This window comes from Helianthus annuus, chromosome 4, assembly GCF_002127325.2.
Source record: "Helianthus annuus cultivar XRQ/B chromosome 4, HanXRQr2.0-SUNRISE, whole genome shotgun sequence".
NCBI classification, from domain to species: Eukaryota; Viridiplantae; Streptophyta; class Magnoliopsida; order Asterales; family Asteraceae; genus Helianthus; species Helianthus annuus.
In genome coordinates, this window is record NC_035436.2 from 185667556 (window position 1) to 185679342 (window position 11787).

General features: G+C 35.4%; 1 long non-coding RNA gene across 4 annotated transcripts; it reads left to right on the plus strand.

Moving 5' to 3' along the window:
- Positions 1–4683: 4683 nt before the first annotated feature.
- Positions 4684–9004, plus strand: LOC118491166. Of its 4 annotated transcripts, XR_004890669.1 has the most exons (10): positions 4684–4894; positions 4989–5098; positions 5446–5581; positions 5774–5964; positions 6072–6154; positions 6295–6366; positions 6502–6566; positions 6653–6729; positions 7630–7833; positions 8106–9001. It is a non-coding gene; the product is annotated as an uncharacterized LOC118491166 (long non-coding RNA). The 4 variants fall into 4 exon arrangements; XR_004890668.1 differs by having other exon boundaries at positions 4989–5135; positions 7630–9004; XR_004890670.1 differs by having other exon boundaries at positions 6062–6154; positions 7630–9004.
- Positions 9005–11787: the final 2783 nt, after the last annotated feature.

An 11787-nucleotide genomic window follows, 5' to 3' on the forward strand; every position in this document is an offset into this window, starting at 1 on the left:
TCCCAAACTTTGTGCGATTCGACAACAGAGGGCATTCGCCAAAGTTTTCTGTGGCTTTTTGGGGGCGGTGTCCTTGTTAGAGAAACCGCCGAGATCAAAGTCAGGTAGAGATTCATGCAAGCGTTCCAAGGCGCTGGCATAATCCGGATCAGTGTTAGCAACCCCACTGTTACGTAAGATGTGGTCCTGCAACTCCCAAGATTGAGACCGGGAAGCCACAAAGGCATAGGCAGCCACATCCCGGGCCGAGAGAAGGCCCAACCCACCAAGCCTCATTAATTTAATGTAATTTTATTTTGGTAAATTATTTTGTTTCATTTATTAATTAATTAAAAAAGAAAAAAAATAGTTTCCCTCATGAGGGGTGCACCCCGTACGTTTTTGGCCAAAAGACGTGTTAGAGAGAGGAAATGACATGGAAGCGTACGATTGGGTTAAAAAATAATTCTCCTCCCCTCATTAGGGGGCACCCCCTTCACCCTTATGATGAGGGGGTGCTCCAACTCTAGGTTGATAGAGTTTTACTAAAGCCAATCAAATTAGTCCATATCAACTCTCATCTCCAAGTCTCTCAAGCACTTAATCACAAAAATGGTCCCCCACATGCAAACTCCCTCTCTTTCCCCATTCTTCATCGGTGACGACTCACAGAAATTCCAATCAAACACTCACCTAAAGTTGAAGGCGGTGGTGTTCCCCTTAGGTAAACTCACTCCCCATAGTGTGAGTACCGTACCAGGTATTTTCAGTATCGGTATCTGTTTTTGGGGATTTCCGAAACCGGTACTCGTTCGGTACAGGTTGATATCAAGCTCATCACTATACAAATATTTATGTAACAAGTTTTTTAATGGCGTTTGTGGGTTTGTACATTGTGGGAAAACTGAGGGTTTTTTTTTATAAAAGTTTGTAAATCTAATGTGACGTTGATGTGATTTGTATATTGTGGGTGCTCTGATGGTTTAAAAGCTACGAATTTAGTCTCTACTCGCTAAACATTTTTTTTCTAGTTCATCCCGTGGGTCAGGGAAAGATTATTACTCTTTTAAAAATTACAGTTTAATACTGATGATATATATATATATATATAGGGGACCGCTAAAATGAGAACCACCTCGAGTTGTAAGAACCGTGAGAACTACACCGTACGGGGCGAGGTGGACCAAATTTTTTTTTCATAAACGTAGATGCGTGTATTATAAACACATTTGTAAAAAAAATTCAAAAAAAAATGTCGTGTGTGTGGTTTTGAGCACCGCAAGTTTGTGTTTACAGGTACCGTAAATTTTACCGGAAAATTTACGGTACCCGTAAACACAAACTTGTGGTGCTCAAAACCACACACACGACATTTTTTTTTGAATTTTTTTTTACAAATGTATTTATAATACACGTATCTACGTTTATAAAAAAATTTTGGTCCAACACGCCCCGGATCAAGTAGTTCTCACGGTTCTTACAACTGGATGTGGTTCTTATTTTAGCGCAATTCTATATATATATATATATATATATATGTTGTTATTGCTATAACACGGATTGTGTTCGTGAATATAAGGTAATTTATTTGTTTATTTTACATTCGTTAATTTCGTTCATTTATGTTATGTTTTTAAAAGTGTTTTTATACTTTTTTTAAATTTTTTGTCTATCTGTAGCATCTGGTTTTCGGTTTATAATTAAAGAGTTTGTTTGTAAAGTAGAGTTACAAACGATGTAGTTGTAAGTTTTAAACGATCGTTGAAAGTAGAGGGTCAAAACTTTGAAATTAAAAGTTCAAAGGGTGTTTCGTAATTGGACAAAGTATCAACAACAAATCAAATTTGATTTCTCTTTTCATGCCACGTTGAGATTTCTCACAAGATTTAATATGCAGATTTGTTGAGATTCAATTTGTTTTGGTGATACCACACACAATCATGCTATATCGATTTGTTAACAGGTTTTTTCGTATTCTCATTAAAATTGTTATCTCAACTCTAAAAGTTTTTATTCGATGATTTATTCTTGAGTAAACTTCCGTTTTCTTCTTATGGTTTGGTCATTTTAACGGTTTTGCCGTAGTCCTTTAAAATAGTCATTTTACTCCCTGATGTTTCGGTTTTGTTGCCAGTTTGCTTCACACCTCTAACTCCATCCAAAATATCTGTTAGCTAAAAGGGTATTTTGGTAATTTTATGGATAAAGTAAGGATAATTTGGTAATTTAACATTTAAAGATATTATATAAAACTAGCAGGGTGCCAGCGCGATGCGACGGGGACAACACTTTGCATTATGGTTGTAGTATTTGTTGTAACATTATTGCGGTAGATATATGTCTTAATAGATCATTGTGATCATGGGCCCACGTCAAATGATTTGGACAAGTTAAAGTTTCTTGATGTCTGAAATTTAAAAAAAAAAAAAAAGAATTTTTACCTTCAAAGTCAAAGTTTGCATCTTTTCTTTGAAAAGCTGGAAACTATGCATGAGTTAAGTGATTGATAACAAATCAATAAGAACATGAAACAAAAACCCCATCTTTAAGCCATTCCAAAGCCCAAACCTAACATCTTCCTAGCCAATAGCCATGGCATTAGCGGTTCCAGAATTGTCTATAAGTGGGTCATTTCCACCAAGCCCATTTAAAGTTCCGTGTACAAAGAAATCACCAACATAGTCTTAACTCGTTGATAGGAACACAATAAATATCATAGTAACTCGATTACAATACTTTTTAAGCATTATAAACCTCATAAAATCTAGTATCAAGACCACTCTGATTGTAACAACACCAACTATAACTATTTTTTAAAAATAAAACAATAAAATTAGAAACTTACGTTCCGCCTACGCCTACACTTGCGATAGTCTCAGAAGATATAGTAGCAAATGGAAGCTCGCAAACAACAACTAAAGCCCCAAAATTGGCGGTAAAACGAGAAGCTCTTGCGCCGGCACTGCCGACGCCGATTGTTAACACGTCGAAGTCATAGCTGCGTGGCTTGGCGCTGTTAGTCGACTCGGTTCTGATAGCGAAGAGACGATACCCCATTGCGGTTGTATCATCTTTCTAGAACAAATTTTGACCCCAAATGGTCAACAAGGTTGCATCTTTGAAACTTGACTCCATCTTTCTTCTTTCCAACATGTGTTTCTTTTCGTTTCTTTCCACTTTCATTTGTACCAGATTTCATAGATCTGGGAGCTGCAACAAAAGCATCATTCATATCTGATCTTTTCATCTTCATTATTACCTTAATTTAGGGTAAATTACACTTTTCGTCCTTTATGTTTCTATCGGATTGCAATGGATACCTTTTAACTTTAATAATTACAGTCACAATCCTTTATTTGTAAAAACCATTACAGTGTACGTCCTTTAACACTAACTTGATTAAAATTTTCAGTTAATTCTATTTATATAAGGGTAATTTAGTCTTTTTACTTGGTTAAAAACAAAAAGAAAACCACCCAACGCTCTCTATCCACCAGATCTATGAATTACCACCCTCATCCGCCATCTTCTCCGGTAGGTAAGTTTCCGGCAGCCTAACACTAGCACTGCCATTAGTATCATCCCTTCATCTCTTCTTCTCAAATGCAAACCCACTCCACCACCACCACCACCGACATTCGATTCAACTTCACAAACCCTCACCGCTGCCTTTCTTATCCACAGATCTGTGATGCCATCAGCCCATCACCACCACCACCATTTAAATCCATGTTGTCGATTTGCTAAAATCTGTAAACAAGAGAGATGATAAGGTTTCAAAAGATAGTGAGAGAGAGACGCAAATGTTCAGATATGGTGGTGGCCGGTGGTTCTTTTGGTGGGTGGCCGGAGGTTCTTGAAAAGGTAGCAAACATGTATAGTGATGGTCGATGGTTCTTTTGGTGGGTGGCCACAAACAATCTGAATCAACCAATTTTTAAATAATGAAAGAGAACCCCATCGAAATTGTTGAAGATGGGAAAGGCTTATGCAGGTGGATTACAACTTTTCCCCATTTTGGTGCTGAATCGATTCGATTAGTACAGAACAAAACTGAAGCAATTTCACTTTCGATTAGCAGAATCAAGAAACTATTAAACATGAGTTTAGTTAGGGTTTCAACTTTCAAGAACAATAACCGATCATATACAGCAAATGGAATGAAAAAGAAAGTATAAATTAACGATTCTAGTAAGAAAAAGATGTGGTGGGGGTTGTAACTCGATCAGAATACGAATTGGAAAAGAAACTAGAAATGGATGATTCTAGTAACAAAAAGAATATACAAATTGATGATGACTGCAGCTTAGGGTTTATGGAATTAAGAAAAGTGAACCAATTTTTTCTAGATCAGAATTTAGGTTTTTATTTTTTGTTTGTTTCAAGTTTTTCTTTTATAAAAAAACTTTTAAATAAAGGGGTAGGGTAAAATGACTGAAATACCCTCATGTGGTTTACACATGACCAAACTTAACTGATAATTTTAACTGGGTTAGTGCTAAAGGATGTAAAGTGTAATGGTTTTTACAAATAAAGGATTGTGACTGTAATTATTAAAGTTAAAGGGTATCCATTGCAATCTGATACAAACATAAAGGACGAAAAGTGTAATTTACCCTTACCACCTTTATCTATTATCTATATTAAAACAAAACACTTTGGTGCCACATGGCATGTTCTTACACCACTTATTGCCACCTGTCATCATGTTAACCCTTATTGAAAGAAATTGAGCGGGATTCCACCACGCCATTCATCCCTCTTTTTGCTTGCCAATAATTGATAAGAGATTGATGCACTTTCCATATTGTTGAAATCAGTTTCCTTCCTGTCTTAATTGCAATCACAATAACCACGCTTTTGTAATAGACCATTCAGAAAACCCTAAATCTCAAACACAAAAATTATCATTCAGGTATGTTTATCTCTCTATCTTTGATGTTGTAATCTGACAATTTTTTGATTTTTTCGCTTTAATCGATCTCTAATCAGTTATTTTCAATCTCCAGACCCCAAGATTTCTTTATCTTCAATCGTGATTGAAAGCAAACAGTCTTCATGGAGAAATTGATTGAAAGCAAAATTTAGGGTTTATAGAATTAGAGGCAGAATTTATCAGGTTCTCTCAATCCATCTTCCATCGTGATTCTCATCATGTATGTTAATGTGTAGGATTTGGGGGTTTCAAGTTCATCTGTTGTGATTAAAAACTATGATGATTTTGATGATTCGACCATTATTTTGGCTTCTGCCTACAGATCGTTTGCAGCCACAACTGCATTGGTTGCTGGTTTAGGTGTATTAGGTTTTTTTATGAAGAGCTAGCAATTAATATGCAGTTGTTAGCTTTTTTAAAGAGCCGTACAAATGGGTTGGATCTTTGAAATTCACCAAATAATTAGATAATTAGATAATTGTGGTTATATTTATTTATAATTGTTTGTTTTGAATGTGTTATGTGGGCAGGATGTTTGAAGTTTGGAATCCAGGCTAAGGAAGTTGCTGGGTTGCTTGGCTAACGAAGCTGTTGTGACAAACTCTTAGCCAAAATTGATTGTTGTTGGTACATGCTCCACTATATGAGTATGCTTGAATCTACAAGGTGGGTGCTGTTTATAATATTACATTTCAACTTTGAAAAAGAAGGAAAAGGTGAAACCTTTATGGGTTATCTCAACTGGATCAAGTTGTTTCAACAATCTTAATACTGAGTGTTTTTCAACCCAACCCCATTTTTGACCCGATTGGCAACCCACCCATGTTCATACAAACTCCATTTCAATGTTTTCCGCAGGAAATTGCTTCAAATCTTACCCATCCAGGAGAAACTGTTAATCATGCAACCATTGATGACGTTGATGATGTGTACAACATTCATAACATGTAGATCTTGTGATATACGGGTCGTTTATTGAAGAACAATCTTTTTTCCGACATTCTAATTAAAGCAATGTGCCATGAGAAACCAATAATAGGTCCTGACATGTGAGTATTCAAGAAATATGTATGCTTTCTAGATTAACAACCTTTTAACATCTTGAGAACATTTTTATTCTGAATTTTTGTTAAGATAAAATAATAGCATGTTACAGGTTGATGAAAAGGTCAATGCCTACCTCTTTCCTAAGGAGCATATAATGGTTTTAATTTTTAGCATAGATTATAATAACAGGAGGTAAATTTTTCAATCCCTATTAGCTATCAGTATGTCATTTGTTAAACTGTCCAAAAGAAGTCCCAATGCTTTGTTTAGTTCAACTTAGTTCAAATATCTATGCACATATCCTTTTGCTAATTTACCTTCTTACATGGTAGGCATCGGGTGGGTGTTTAGGGATTAAAAACAGGAAGCATGTTCAACGTGTAGCAAGGTTTTTTCGTACCAAGGTATCTATTTTTTATTTTTACTTACTCTTCAAATATTTATTCCTCTTGATAATTATACACACTATCAACTTAAATAGCATTATAAGCTGCTTTATAGACAATGTTAACTACGTAACACTCAACTTCTTTTTTCAGCAAGAAGTTTAGCGAAGCCGCATTATGGATGAGATAGCAAAAACAAAGTAGATAAAAATAACCTGGTACAAAACCCCTATAGTTATCTTTTTATTATTTTGTCTTTTTGATTTGTGAATGTCTTGCTATTTTTAGCTTTATATTCTTTCAGGAGTTGGAGAATTCAAGTTCGTAATTTCGCATCATACATGCGTGTCACGTTGGCTTGTGATCACCAAGTTATTGATGGTATGCGTTGTTATGGCTATAAATATGTGTGTAAATGAAATCGGTTGGGTAACGGGTCAAATGCGTATGGTTGGTACATGTCGGGTTGACATGTAAATGTTTTTTTTGTCCAAGTTACTAATTTTTTATTAATAAATATTTAGTTGCAAATATGAGGTGTCTCAAGGTTTATATTTTTTTTTCTTTTTATGTGTTGCTGAATTTTATGACATTAATGCTAAACATTACATTTGTTCAACCCGTATTAAACTTATATAAGAAGCACATGCGATTACATCCTCCTGCTTTAGTATGTTCACAGTTAAGTTGGTGATGAAACAATGGTTAACCGGGCAGGGTTAACACACAACTCTCTCACTACTACTACTATCTTGCTTTGCTTCCCAAGCAAACTACTGATTCTCACGCCGGAGAGTGGTAACAAGGAGCACCCCCCACCCCATCCTCCTTGTTACGAGTCACGGCTTGTTTCCTTGTGCAGGAGATCATCCACCGGTGACCCAGCCAGCGATCTCCGAGAGGAAGGGATTAACCCTTCTTGACGAGACCAGTGTGTTAACCCTGCCCCGGAGATCGCTGGCTGGGTCACCGGTGGATGATCTCCTGCACAAGGAAACAAGCCGTGACTCGTAACAAGGAGGATGGGATTAACCCTTCTTGACGAGACCAGTGTGTTAACCCTGCCCGGTTAACCATTGTTTCATCAGTTGGGTTAGGGGTTTAGGTCAATTATGTGGTTTAGGATCTGTGGAATTCCTTGGCCAATTTTTTTTGAGTCAGGCCTTTTTATATTCCTTTGAGTCTTTTGACCCATTGTAAAAAAATTAATGTTCACATATGACTCAACAAATAATTTAATTGTATTTTATGTGAATATGTACTAATACAAGCTATGAACAGATTCCAGTGGGGCGCCCGTGAGCGATGGGCCCATCCGTGAGTTAAGTTTAAAATAGTATTACATTATTGTTTATTTTGTACACGATTAATAGCTTTTTCCTTTTTTTACCTAAGCTTTGCAGCTGATAATTTTCTCTTCTACATGAGATAATTTTAAAACTAGAGAAGGCATTGCTGTTAGATATGTATGTGAGAGCATACAAGGTACTTTTTTAAGCTCTATGTTTCCTTAATTTTTAGTTTTTTGACTGCATCTCTTGGTGAGTGGTTTTTCCGTTAAAGGTTTAGTAGTGAGGTTATAGACCTTACTTGGCCTACTTGGTCATGATATATAGACTTCATCGTTACAATAACAAGTCCATTAATTGCTAGACAGTCGATCTGAAGTATCATGTTACCCTGATATTTAGTTCAATATGCCATACAAGGCGCAAAGATGTTTTGGTTTTCGCATCTTTAACAAAGCTTCTAAACAGAGTATATGAATCGGAATTTGGATCTACAAGACATGTGGGTAGAACGTTTTCTGGGATTGGGAATGGAAGCGGGTTCCCGGAACTGATAGAAGTCAAAATGAAAAGGATAGGAAAGACAAATGGGGGTGGGCGAGTCACGGCGTAACAGATGCGTTCTCGGTTAAATAGTTACACATAGATATGAATGATGCAAGCGGGGTGCGGGACGGGACTGGGTATTTATGGAACAGATAGCTATTCCCAAAGTGAATTATTTTGCTTGGCGGGCGATGAGTGGGAAAATCCCAACTACAGATGCATTGGTAGCTAGAGGCGTCCCAAACATTAATACAACATGCTCAGCATGCGGTATATGTCTAGAGTTAGTGGCTCGGTGCACCATTTACTGGTGGACTGCATATTCATAAGGACAATATGGTGGCAGATATGTGTTTGGGTCATTCAATTTGACTCAGCGGATTCTTACTTACGGTCAGGAAGCATCCAAGCCGGGATACAAGATGCATGTGGTAAACACCATATTTCTAATGACATTGTATAGTATTTGGAATAGAGGAAATCAAAAGATCTACAAAGGTGTATCGAGAACGGCCTTCCAAGTAGTAGAGGAAATCAAAGAATCCACGTACCGGTGGATGTTAAAAAGGTCTAAAATTGGTGAAATATCCATGCAACAGTGGATTAGTTTGAAGGTGCAGTGGATTAGTTTGAATGTGTTAAGACATGTCAGTATGCAATTCAACTGTTCGTTTTTAGTACGTGGTTTAATTTTTTATCTGTAACTCACTATTTACATCATTCTTACTTGAAATATCGATGCAGCACGTGATATTTAGTGGGAAATAATTACTATATATTTTGTAAATATTCTTTTATATCATACTATGTGTTCTTACATTTAACCTCTATCAAGCGTAAGTTGGAAGTTTAAACTATGATGAATTTTGTTTTCATTTAGATTACATATTTTAATCAGTTATGTAAAGTAATGAAAGGTTTTTCTTCATTTCAAGTAAGTTTATGTTAACATTATTATATAATATAATTACTTTGAATAACCTGTATAACCATATGTGTTTAAGCAACTCATGAATGTGAGCCATCAATTCAGTGATTCTTCAAGGAACAGCCGAGTGCTTAACTCATAGTTGGAAGCCCTGAGAGCTAAGGTACCTACTCGCACTTCATACCTCTAATTAATTTAATTCCTTTGGATAAAAAGATTCCTTTCGCGTTTCAAACGGGTTTTGCTCAAAATAGGTTCATGTCAATATGTGTTCTGCTCAATATACGTTATGGTCAAAACTGGTTAAAAATGCTTTATTTAAGAAAATATATATCAAATAACCAAAGTTATAAAAAAATAATTAAAAAAAATGAAATCTATTCGGGTTCTAAAAATTTCTATAAAATCATTTGTACAATAACATCTCAATACCTATAAAAAATGAATCAAAACATATTTACCTATGTGAGAAAAATCATATTTTTATACGTTTATATTGAAAAGTTCTTTCATTACAAAGTTCATCTCATTGCCAGTAGATATTATATGTTTGTGTTAAGTCACACGCGAAGCTCGCGGGATCTTAGGCTAGTTATCAATAAAGAACTATAAATCATCATTTGTTTTAAAAGCTTGTAGGATTGTGACTTGTGAGTCAAGATCCAAACTTGACCCGTAACGTACTAACCTGGACGGTGTTTTGATATGTACCCTTTAGGAAAATTAAAAACTGATAACTATGAAAAAAAATCAGCTCACTTCTGACCCAAACCTAATGTGAACTGCAACTAAGCTTTCATGACCCGCCCTTTTTTTATGCCTAGAGATATAAATTACCTGATAAACACGAAAGGCTAAACAAACACCCTAAAGCACCAAAAACACTATGTTTGGTTTTTTATTGGGTCCATACAATGCATCTACTTTGAATGCAACCCGCTTCATAAATTTCCTAGCCAGTTGTATAGAAGCAAGCTTGATCTGCATTTGAAAATAAAACATTTTATTTTTCAAATATGTAATCAATTTAAAACTATAAACACAACCATACTTTTCCTAAAACACCGGATTCTTGCAACCAGTTAATTGGGATACCAAATTCTTTTGAAGGGGACATATCCACTTTTCTTGGTGTTCATATTTTTTTTACAATGAAACATTAGAATTTTCGAGTCGGTTGTTGTTCGGGTTGGGGCAGGGCGACCAACTAGTTCTTAAACCTATATACGATCAGATGTGCCTAATTATTAAAATACGTTCGATTTTCAAAATATTATTTAAAATTTATTTTTCACGTTGGTCATGTTTATTTTTGTTAATAAATTTAGAAAAAATGGAGTAATATCAACATTATTGTATTGGATCCAAAAGTTCAATGACAAAAATAACACTAGCAATAATCACCTGAATTTGCAGCCTACGCAAATAATATACTCCGGGTTATTCTAAATTAAAACACATTTGTGTTATGGCGGTACTACACAAATAAATATAGAAGTTGTGTTCATGTTGGATAGCATACAAATCTTTTTTGTAAAGTTTACTGATATAAACGTGTACACCATGCTTAATTGTTTGTACAATTTCTACTAGGATATACATGAACCGTTTATAATGACTAACTGCATAAAGCTAGAAAAAAATAGTAAAAATATGAATGGGGAATTTTAAACTAAATAGTGGTCAAGAAATATCAGTTAGGCATATGTATTTATTCAAAAAAGTTACAATTTTACAACAGATTAAGTTTAAATATTCAAGTGTTTTTATTAAAAATAAAAGTAGTAATATGAATATGACTAAAAGTGTGATATTGTAATCGTAATTTAGTATTAACTAAAAAAACTAATATTCTAAAATTACGGTTAAGAATTTGGATAGGTGTGTCTTTCCATCAATCTATAAATTCTCACACCGAGAAACAAAAACTTAAGTGTTGCAAATTAATGGTGGGAAGTGGAAAAATTAACAAAAATGGATAGTAAAGGATCTCGAATGTGTGACTTTGGGTTAAGAAATTCAAAGGTTTACCACTGCAACAAGTTTTAATTTAATATTATGGGTTCCTTAAAAATAATTTTATTGGGTCCTTCAAAAAAATTCTATACCGTTTCTACTGTTTTTTTTTTTAAAAGATTGGGGTCCGTGGACCCCGTCCCACGAAGAGTGGGTCCGCCCATGCGTACATCCAAAAATTTTTGTAATCATTAAAATATTGTATTTTAGTTATGGGAATGCAAAAATTTTCATTCGTTGCACAATTTGGGTTGTTTTCGCGTCCGTTACGACTTTCATCGTAATTAAGCGAAAAACGCAACTGTACAGCCAAACGAACCGACATCCATGACATTTTTAAGCATAACTCAAGTTAAATATACTTTAACTTCATCATGGAATTTGAAAATGGGGTTAACGGGTGTTAGAAGTGCCGAAACACGGCAAAACAAGTTCAGGGGCCAAAGCTGTCAGAAATGAAACTTTTTGCCCTTGCTGAACCTTTACGGTCCTCAAACCAAAACCTTTGCGGTCCGTAAAGCCTCCCCAGTAGCCTTTACGGTCCTCAAACCTACCCTTGCGGTCCGTAAAGCTTGCCCAACACCAGTTTTTGTAACAGCCCCTTGTTTTTAAGTGTGTTGGCTAAGTATAAGAGATCCCCAAGCATTTAATCTGGTCCAA